We start from the raw sequence: 10,353 nt of genomic DNA, 5'->3' as shown, positions 1-10,353 counted from the left end.
TAATAAGTTTCTCTGATTGAGTCGGATGCCAACAAGTGTAATGAAATGTTGTAATGTAAAATCTTCACTTACTGACGCGGATGCCGACATGTAGAACTTTTTCTGATTGTCCCGGATTTCAACAAGTCGAACGGCGTATTGTAATGTGAATCTATTTCTTATCATCTCGGATGCCAACAATTGAAATGAAATTTTATATTGTTATGTAGCACCTTTTCTTAGGAAATTATTGAAACCAAACTTTCTTTAAATACCATCAGCGTTTGATTAATTATTACCATGGCTTGATTAATAGCATGTAGCATTAAATGACGAAAAACGATACTGGCCTTTCTTATAGTTTTCTTTTTTTTGTAATAATGTTATCGCGCGATGCGCTACATCATGTTGAAAATTTCTTTTTAACTGGTAAACATTAAAATGTTTATTAAACAAAGTGACAACTGATGTATCCCTTATTTTAACACACCTTTAACACACATTTTAACAATGTTATCTTGGTTTAACAGAATGCAGAACCGATAATTATGCCAATTTTTATTGCAGAAATAGGACGATTAAATGAAACGTGGATCAAAAAAGCTCATGCGTAAATTGCGATCCTCGATTTCAATACATGTGATTCATTTACGGTTGGAAAAATAGTAAGGTGATAGAACCTATTAGGTTTTTTAGGTATTTTTCTAAATTCAAAACTTCAATATTTATATGTTTACATGTTGAATACTGAACAACATGTCATAAATTATAGTCAACAAAAAATATTTTTCGTCGTAACCTTTTCATAAAATACAGAATAAATACAAATAGACTCCAAGTAAATAAACGATAATCTTTACCCGAAAGAGAACTATTACTTCGGATACATTTACCGAAATTTGAGTCCATGTGAGAATTTATGATTTCTGCAAACTCCTCATAGTCTTTTGAACAGCTCCGCTTAAATATCAAAGCAATCGCGTGACCACTGCGTAGAAGTTTTTGATTTTCGATTGGTGAATTCAATTTAAATATCTAATAAATCAAAAAACGGCTGCATTTCGAAAGTAAAATCATTGTTTTGATACTGTCAAAATTGTTGCAGAAATTTAAGAATAATGCTTTAAATCAATTACTTTAAAATCAATAAGAATTTCTTGTGTCATTTGAGTGAGACATTTAATTCAAAATAAATCTTCATCACACAGTACAAAATTCAAAGAAAAACATCTTAAACAAAGATAATAAACAAGTCAGCATTGTAGATAAGTGATCGTGTTTTGCATATAAAGTATAAACATTATCATAGAAGAATTCATTTACAGTTAAATGTTGAAGCGCTATTATAATACTTTTCGAATATCATATATCTTGGAACCGTAACATAAATTCTGTTAAAGCAGACAATATTGTATTGAATATACAATACTGAAAATTGAATCGTTAACTGGAACTATACACCTAGGTCTCTTCGTGATGAAATGATTATATTGAACGAGGTTTATATAACGAGACATTTATTAGGAATACAGATTTTTGTGGATGTGTTTCTACTCTGAAACATTTCAAAAAGGAATATCATATGAGTGTATATATCTAAAGGTTATTAAACGGTTCTTTCGATAGCTGAAATGTCCTTTACAACAATCTGATAAAGTAAAACATGACTTTTGCAACGGTTTCTCTGTTCTTTAAAATCTCACATACAACGAATGAGCTTCTACTTAATAATTATGTTGTGTTTGTCTTAGCTTTGCTGTTTACATATTCGTTTAAGTCTAAAAACACCAGATATAATAAACAAGCTAAGATGCATTTACAAAAAATACACGCACTACGATTTACCTGTGACAAATTCAATAGTTGTTTTAAAACAATACACAAGTGCATTCTTCTTGTTTAGTATATTTTAAACATATTTTGTTACCTTTATGTATCTCTTTTTTTCTGCTTTGTTATTATTTGCGAAAGACCTCTTGCTATCGCCCATTATAACATGGATTATAACATGGTTAGATTAGCATCTGAGTAAAACAGTAACCTTCTACATCAAGGAATCTAAAATGTTAAAGTTTTGTTTATATGTTAAATTATAAAACTGATATTTTGATAACGCAAATGATTGTTCATTGTCTGCTACGGCTCAATATATCCTTACTGAATCTGATTAATTTGTTGTAAAACGAAAAAGAATTCCTTTCAATATCCATAAAAATATTTATCAAATTCAATTAAATTTCTTTTTTACGGATAACATTGTGTTATATCTCATCGTAAGATCAAACCGCGCTTGCAACATTTTTATTTTTTCCGAGATTGGCTTTCTCTAGGGATTCTGGTTTTCTCTAGTCTGAGAATTAATTCCGTGTAAGATCATTGTACCTTAATGCTAACTATCAACCATTATATCTTTAATCATTGTTTAAATACCGTTGGGGTATAATTACATTTCTGAAGGCAGTAAAATATTTTATGTCTCAATTAAAACTGTTTGCTTTTCCTTGCTTTATCATTATAGAATCAATGGAATTTATTCTTCCGTTTCATTTTACTGTTCAAAATATTCTATATGTCTCTAAGCATCTCAATCTTGGACAAAACACCCACGTTTTTACATCGTCCGAAAATACATTGTCGGTAGCAAACGTTTCATATCTTTTTAATTAATATCTGAAATAATAAAGACCATAAAAAGTGTTTTTTTGTTTAATACTTTAGTAGAAAACTTTTTTTTGTACCTGAAAATATGTGTTTAAATACATATTAAATTAATATAAAAACATAAAGTTTTAAAGGTAGTGTTGAAAGGACATGAATTAATTCGGATGATAAAATAGACGTACATGTATTTTGATATGACGCTGTCTTTCATAACCAAAGACATGTCTATGTCATTCAAACGATATAAGACAGGGATTAACTTGTTTTATCATTTATGAAAGAGAGGCAATATTGATCAATATGATATTATTATCAGGCAAGTTGCATATTTTACTTGACGGTAATGTAGACATATTTCATGGTATGTAGGGTTTACTTAAAGAATAAGTTTGTATTCATTTCAGAAGAACAGCTGTCAGAATAATGAACGCCTGTAGCTGTATAAAATGTCCCACGAGAGCATTGAAACCAAAAACAATTAGTTGAGAATGTCACCATGTGATGGAAAGTCATTTATGAGGTGTAAAATTGAAAAAGAAATAATGCCATGAACATTTGGGCATGGTATATCTTGTGAAGCCATACAAGTCTTTTAAAAAATTCAACAAGTTAAAAGATGATGATTTAAATGACACATAATTTATGTAAGCGCTAAGAAAAATGCTAAAATGCTAAAAGACAAAAATGCGACTTTCTATATCTGCACAAATCTGTTTTGATTGCATTTAAAGTTTCACTCCTTACATAGACATATATAAATATATTCTATCATGCACGTTATTGAACTGTTGACATATGATTGTCTGCTTAACTTTATACAGCTGAATCATGCCCGGTGTGAAAGTTGAATATTTACATTAATTTGCTATCAGTTCTCTTTCTAGTACAATAATAACTTCTAAAATAAACAAAATGTAGATTTAAAGAGACAAGAGAAAAAATAATATTTCTAATACCAAGTAATTAGATCCATTTATTATCACATCACAATAAAGATAAGGACACAAGTATCGTGGTGATGTGCAATATTGGTCTTAAGCATGATTTCTCTTCATTTTGTGATCTACTCATCATAACTGAACTAATTGGGAACAGCGTACGTTATTTCCATGTGATCTATCTAAATTTTGTTCCAGTAAGTGATGCAGTAAAGATTTGGAATATTGCCTTACAGACTCAATCAAACCGAGTCTGCAATTCTCTTGTAATTTTGTTGTGATTAATGCTTCCGAGGGATCACGTTGTTTCAAGATTGTTACAGTTTGATTACATCTTAAAAATTATATAACATTATTATACTACAACGAGTTCTAGCAAGTAATAAATAAATGTAACATGTATAGATTGTATCAATTCAATGACGAAATAAGTCAATACAATCAAATACTATGTTATAAAATAACCACATTTTCTAGATCAGTGCATGTAATTTATTTATGTCTTGTTAATCTTATTCTTATATTAGCCGAAAGTGTTTTTATAACCAGTTAGGGTAGTCACAAGTATGAGACTAAAATGAGAATGTTCATGTTTTTTTAAAAGTTTTTTGGGAAAATAACGGATACATTTAAAATAGTAGAGCAGTTAAAAGACCGCTTTTGAAAAAAATAATATGTTCCTTTGTAAAAACCGGCAGTAGACTTAATGAACTTGAAATGTGGTACGCTTCACATCAATGTATATCTTTAATGACATAAATATATTATCATAAAATGCAAAAGCCATCGTATTTTTAATATTTTGTATTTTGTTTTCATTTTGGAAAAAAAAGATTAATTTATGTGATGACAAATTTTCACTTGATACTTTATTGTTCTACTGATTTGATATTTCAGTCAAGTTATTGAAGCTATATAAAAGAAACAATATCTATATCTTCAAGTTTCTAAATTGTTTTCCCTTTTTCTGAAGTATGTGAATTAAATGTTCTTTGTGTAACGATGTATCTTAACCTAACATAGTTTCAAACACATAACATTCCAAAACATTAACAATACGTTATTGCATTTTGTCGTATTTGATTGTGGTTGAAACTTTGTATTTGTGACTTAATTTTCATTTACTTATTCACTTATCTTGTTTCGAAACTTTTTGGTTTGGTAATTTTATAAGACACTTAAAGTGAGGAACCTCAAAGTGTATGAGCTTCTTTCCCATTTACAAAAGAATTATTCCCAGTGAAAACACATGCCATCTCGACTTCTTGTCACGTATTGCTATGTTTCTGCTTTTTGTATATGTATATATTCATGCTTTGTCAATGGACCTTTTTTAGGGCTTTAGTACAAAATAAAAGTTCTTCTTCTTCTTCTTCTTCTTATTTCGTATTTGATAATTTGGCTCTAGATGGGTTTCTCCGTTTGCAAAAACAGTTTTCTTCTATTAAGACAATTACAGGTATAAAATAAAGACAAAAACTGATTATGTTGTCCTTTGATCATCGATATCTGCAGTATAATAATTTTTGGTCTCGAGATGATTTCCTTGAATCTTGAGTAATACCTTTGAATTACGTGCATGTGCATGCCAAAAGGTCATGTCAGTCCGTTTTGAAAATTTATTATGTGGATTACAGTTCACATATACGTCTGAAAGGGAGATATAGTGTTGTGTTAAAAGTAAACATATTAATAAGAATAGAAAGACATCACAGAAAAACAATTCCATAACAGACATTCACTGTATCTCAGTGTGTCTGTCTGCCATTTTCATTTTGCATAGACTTTGATGTATTACATGCGGAATTCCCAGAAATCACATAAAAATGCATATAAACGAGAGCCACAGAATATTGAAATTGTATTTTGTGACAGATATTTGTCTACTGTAAATGTTAACTTTTTTTTAAAGAAGCTTACAACATTTTCAATATGTTACTTATTGTAACGTAAAAGGACAGATGCTCAAAATTAGCATAGAAATGTTGAAAATCAAAATTTGGACAGAATTGAATTTTTAACCATACTGTTACAGTATATAGAAAAAAGAAAAAGAAAAGTACAAGTATGCACCTATTATCAAATGTTCATATACTGTATGTCAGCACAATCTGTTACCAAATATGTGTCTACAATAAAACATATTTTAGTAATTTAAGCATCTTAAAATCAATTGGAATCGGTATGCCATTTCCGGATCATGTGACATAATTTATGTACTTGATATATTTTGTTGACCTAAGTAATCACGGTCAGGTCTGGTGTTTGTTTGTTTGTTTTTTTGGGGGGTTTTACGTCACATCAGGTCTGCTGTATATTCATAGCTGTTATATCGATATTTACTTTATACATCTCTTTTTGTGCTTTCCCTTAAGTTTTTGTTAATTACTTTACTTATTTGAAGGAACACTGTTTCAAAAACGTTCAAAAACTTGCATACGCATGCATGTAAATTATTTTCCTTGTTATCTTCACATTATGTTACTTTTAAAAGCATTGTTATAATTTTCATAAAAATAAGCATTATTCTGGAAGCGGGCTGCTTTAAGTCACGGATAAATCCAGGTTTTGTCGATGAATGACATAAAATAAAGGTACACATCAATCACGTTAGCGTCATTTAACAATCATTTAACTTTATATGTGCTGACTGTTTACGGAAATAACATAACGTGCTAAATTAAAAAAAATATATCATATTGGAAAATATATAGTGAGAGCTTGCCGAGGGCCGGATATTGCCGTTCCGTGATACTGAATAATTCAATTTGATATAACCAAAACATTGTAATGCTATAATTTTTTTCTCCATTTTCTTTCCAATATTATGACTACAAGATTAATGTAAAATGAAAATTGTTCATGATTTATTCACTGCATACCATTTTTTACAGGAAATACCTAACGGGAGATATTAAAAGTCGAGGAAGTCTTAACCGAACAAGTACACACTCTGGACAGAAAGAAAGTAAAAGTGAGTATCTTACTTTTGGGAAAATAATAGAACAGATAATAGTTTACTGAGTATAAAACGATTTAAAATATTCAGTCAAAGAAAAAAAGCGTAAACTCATTTTGGCTACACTTAATTATATTTAGAACACGGAACACTTGTCTACATATTTTATGTATATTCAAATTTAAAACATCTTTCTTTGGGTTTAATGTTTATTTGAAAACTTTATGCGTTAGAAAACTATAAATTATCTTTATGACGTACATGTTTTCTTATCACAGTTATGTAATTTTATTGCATTATAGTTTGAATTATGTATATATTATTCAGTGTTCGTATGAATTTAACATTACGTGATCTTCATACAAATAAGGTTGTAATAACGTTCGCTGTAGAAATATTTGATTTAAATATTGGCAGTCCAACTTTTCATTGTACAAGTTTTCTTTTATTTTTTTATTATGCTTTTATTCAAGTATTTTGTTTTTTGTATGAACAAATTCGATATTCCATGTATTCTTTGCAAAAAACAATAGTACAATATCTAGACATTAAAGATCGCAGTAGACAATTATAAAATTATTTTGATGCCGTATGCTAATAAGCGCCTGTATTAATACTTTTATATTGTCAACACAAAAAGTATTCCATTCGATTACTGTAATATACCATTAGGAACCAAGGGGACTCTCATAGCAACTACATACTGCAAGAATTACTCTCTCAAATAATACCTCTTGAATACTATCAATTATTTTTTGCCAGACTCTGAATTGAAAATTTATGACTTAATGGATAGGTTAAATATTTGTAAATATATGTATCAAAATGACGAACTTAATTCCTTGCGAAAATTTCTGTTTTAACGACATGTTTTTTTAAGTAATTGAAATTTTATTACTACATAGTACAGACCCTTTATATTCAATGTGGGTTTATCTTTTTTTTTACAATCGAATTGAATACTGAGTCAATGTTCTTCGTCTTGAACATTAATCATTGCTCACGAGCGTAATCTTCATTTATTACTCCGCTACACTATCGACAAATTGCGCTTGACTTGTTCTACATTTTTAGCTCATTTATCTCGAGGAATGTAACCAGTAACCCAATTATTTTTTAACACTGAATGAGTGTCATGTCACTTCAAAATAATTAAAAAAAATAAATACCTTGTGGAAATAAAAAAACACTAAATACCATTTCGAAATTTAATTGCAGATTTAAATCTAATCAAACGAGATACGTGGGCTGAAATAAATGGTGAACTTATGAACTTCCAACCTTTTCAAATTTGATTAACTGCTCTTCTTTGATAAGACCATAGCGGTTAATCATATAATGTAAAGTATAACTTCAAGGGTTTAATGAAACATTAAAATTTACAAAACCAATAAACGTTTTACACTGACATGATTATTATTTTGTAACGCATCGACTAAAGCGTTGTTTAATTCTAAGTAACACACCAAATATGTGTATCATTGAAACTAGAGATGTATAGTCATTGGATCGGTATTATTTTTCAATAGTTTGTCATTGGTATTATTTTGTTGTTTTTTTATGAATAAAATACAGTTAAATACATTTGAAAAGGTATTTGGAAGACTATGATTTGAAAAGTTGATATGATCTTTCGGACATTAAAGACAAAATCTGACGAATATCAGAAAATATATTTCCCATCTATATTAAAAAAACAACAATTAATCGTTTTTTAAAGCTTATATTCTACTTGTCCTGAAAGTGTTTCTATTTACCTCTTTCGCTTGGTGCTTCTACATTACTGGGTTTTTCATTGGAACAAAATGCTGCATGAACGTTTCAAAAAATGGTACCTGCAAGATTGCAATAGATTATAAAGTTAATTCGAACTTACAAGCGCAAGTCTAAAAATAAAATGTAAATGATCGAGGGTTGCGAACAAACAGAACATGAAATTTCAACAATAAACTTAATGCTTTCTCCAGAAAACAATTATTAAACACCAATATATTCAGAACATGTCACAGTTTCAAGAATTTAAATACGCTCTCAGTGCATTAGATAAATGTATAGATTTGTTATAGGAGCTTACTTGTAAATGAGCATAAGCGTGATATATAAATCTGAACAATTGGCTTCAAACTGCATCTTGGAAATAACATAAAAGCATGTTAAATAATAATTGAAAAAAGGGGTTTCGTTGAGACTAAAAGTATCTTAATGTCACTTAACAAACATTTTCATATTTCTTTTACAACCTTCAAATACTTTATAGTATTATATTTTTTTGGTTCATTGGAAAGGAATATAGATCTGAATCTGTAAAATTTGACATCAATTATTGTTACAGTTACATTAATTATACAGCCAGATGTATTTTTAAACCGTCATGCAGTCTCCTATATATATATTTTATTAACTCAAATGTCAATGATATAAGATAGAGGTTTTCTAAAACATATTTAAAATGTGGTTCCTGAGAGTACTGACTTATATTATATCAGGGCTCTCGACTGACACGAGTATCCGGGTTTTGGCGCGTGAAAATCAGGAAATGCACGTATTTGATATGTGATAAAATCTGACCAAGAGTCAATTTGTCACAATTGCCGATCAAATCCTAATCACACTCAATAAAAATGCCAACAGATAGTTTTGCATGATTATAGCCTATGCACTAGTGCGTAACATTACCAATGCAATTTTACAGAGCTAAAAATTACGGAATACCGTTAGGGCCATCGTGATTATATTTTATCGCAGTATCGTACTGTCGCCATCGCGTTATCGCACAGTCGTCATCGCGTTATCGCTCTGTCGCATTGTCGTCATCGCTCTTTTTGTGCACTGTCGTCATCGCGTTATCGTATTGACGCCATAGCTTTATCACATTGTCGACTATCGCGTTTCGATACGCATGCTCATATCCTGATTGGGCAGCACTAAACCGCTGACGAATAAGCTATCGATATAAATGGGAAACTAATTTAACGTTTGTCAATAGATTTTTTCCTCTTCTCTTTTATTTGTTTCTTTTTTCTTTTTTATAAATTCAAAACGTCTTACTAAAATTAAAAATTAATAAAAAGTAACATTTTATATAAAAACGATAGGAGACAAATAAATGAGTTACTTTCATACAAAAAAACAATTAGTGAATTTTTTTTTTGCGGAAACATGTAGGGAAATCTTAGACCATCCCATGTTATCTGTCGCGGGTTTTTTGATTCAGGATTATTTTTCATGTATGTTGCTTCAAAACCCTATTTTTAAAAAGTAAAAGAAATGATTAGCAAACAAATCTGGATCCTTATTCAGACTTCGCATGGGGCGGGGCTGGTCGGGATCCATACGGTCGAAAACGCACTATTTTGGGTTTTTGTCATAGGGGGCCAATATAACATAACGTACACGGAAAATGTCATAAATTGTGTGAATGTTTTTTTTAAAAAAGTCAAAAGATGAAAACGATGTTATGTTGACATTTAAAAGATGCAAAAAATATTTTAATTTGTCAGTAGTACATAGAGCATACTCCAGTTTTTGTCTATAAATGCAGGATTTATTTTTATCGAGTGGTATGAAAATAAATAATTCATGAATATTATATTTACTAAAATTGTAAAGAAATAAGAAATTTACGTCTAAACATAATTATCTCTATATATCTTTTATAAGTTGTCAGCAATTTTCACAAGTCATCAGATTCTACTATATGTCTAACTGGTCAGCAGATTCTACTTTACGTTTAATTGGGCATGACGTAAGTTAAACCTGCTGAAGAATAGCAAGAAAGTACGGCATAAACCACTTAAGCAATTTCTATTATATTGA

This window comes from Ruditapes philippinarum, unplaced genomic scaffold, assembly GCF_026571515.1.
Source record: "Ruditapes philippinarum isolate M1 unplaced genomic scaffold, ASM2657151v2 ctg131_1_1_1_1, whole genome shotgun sequence".
Lineage (NCBI taxonomy): Eukaryota > Metazoa > Mollusca > Bivalvia > Venerida > Veneridae > Ruditapes > Ruditapes philippinarum.
The sequence above is the reverse complement of the archived record's forward strand: the minus strand, read 5'-3'. Positions refer to the sequence as shown.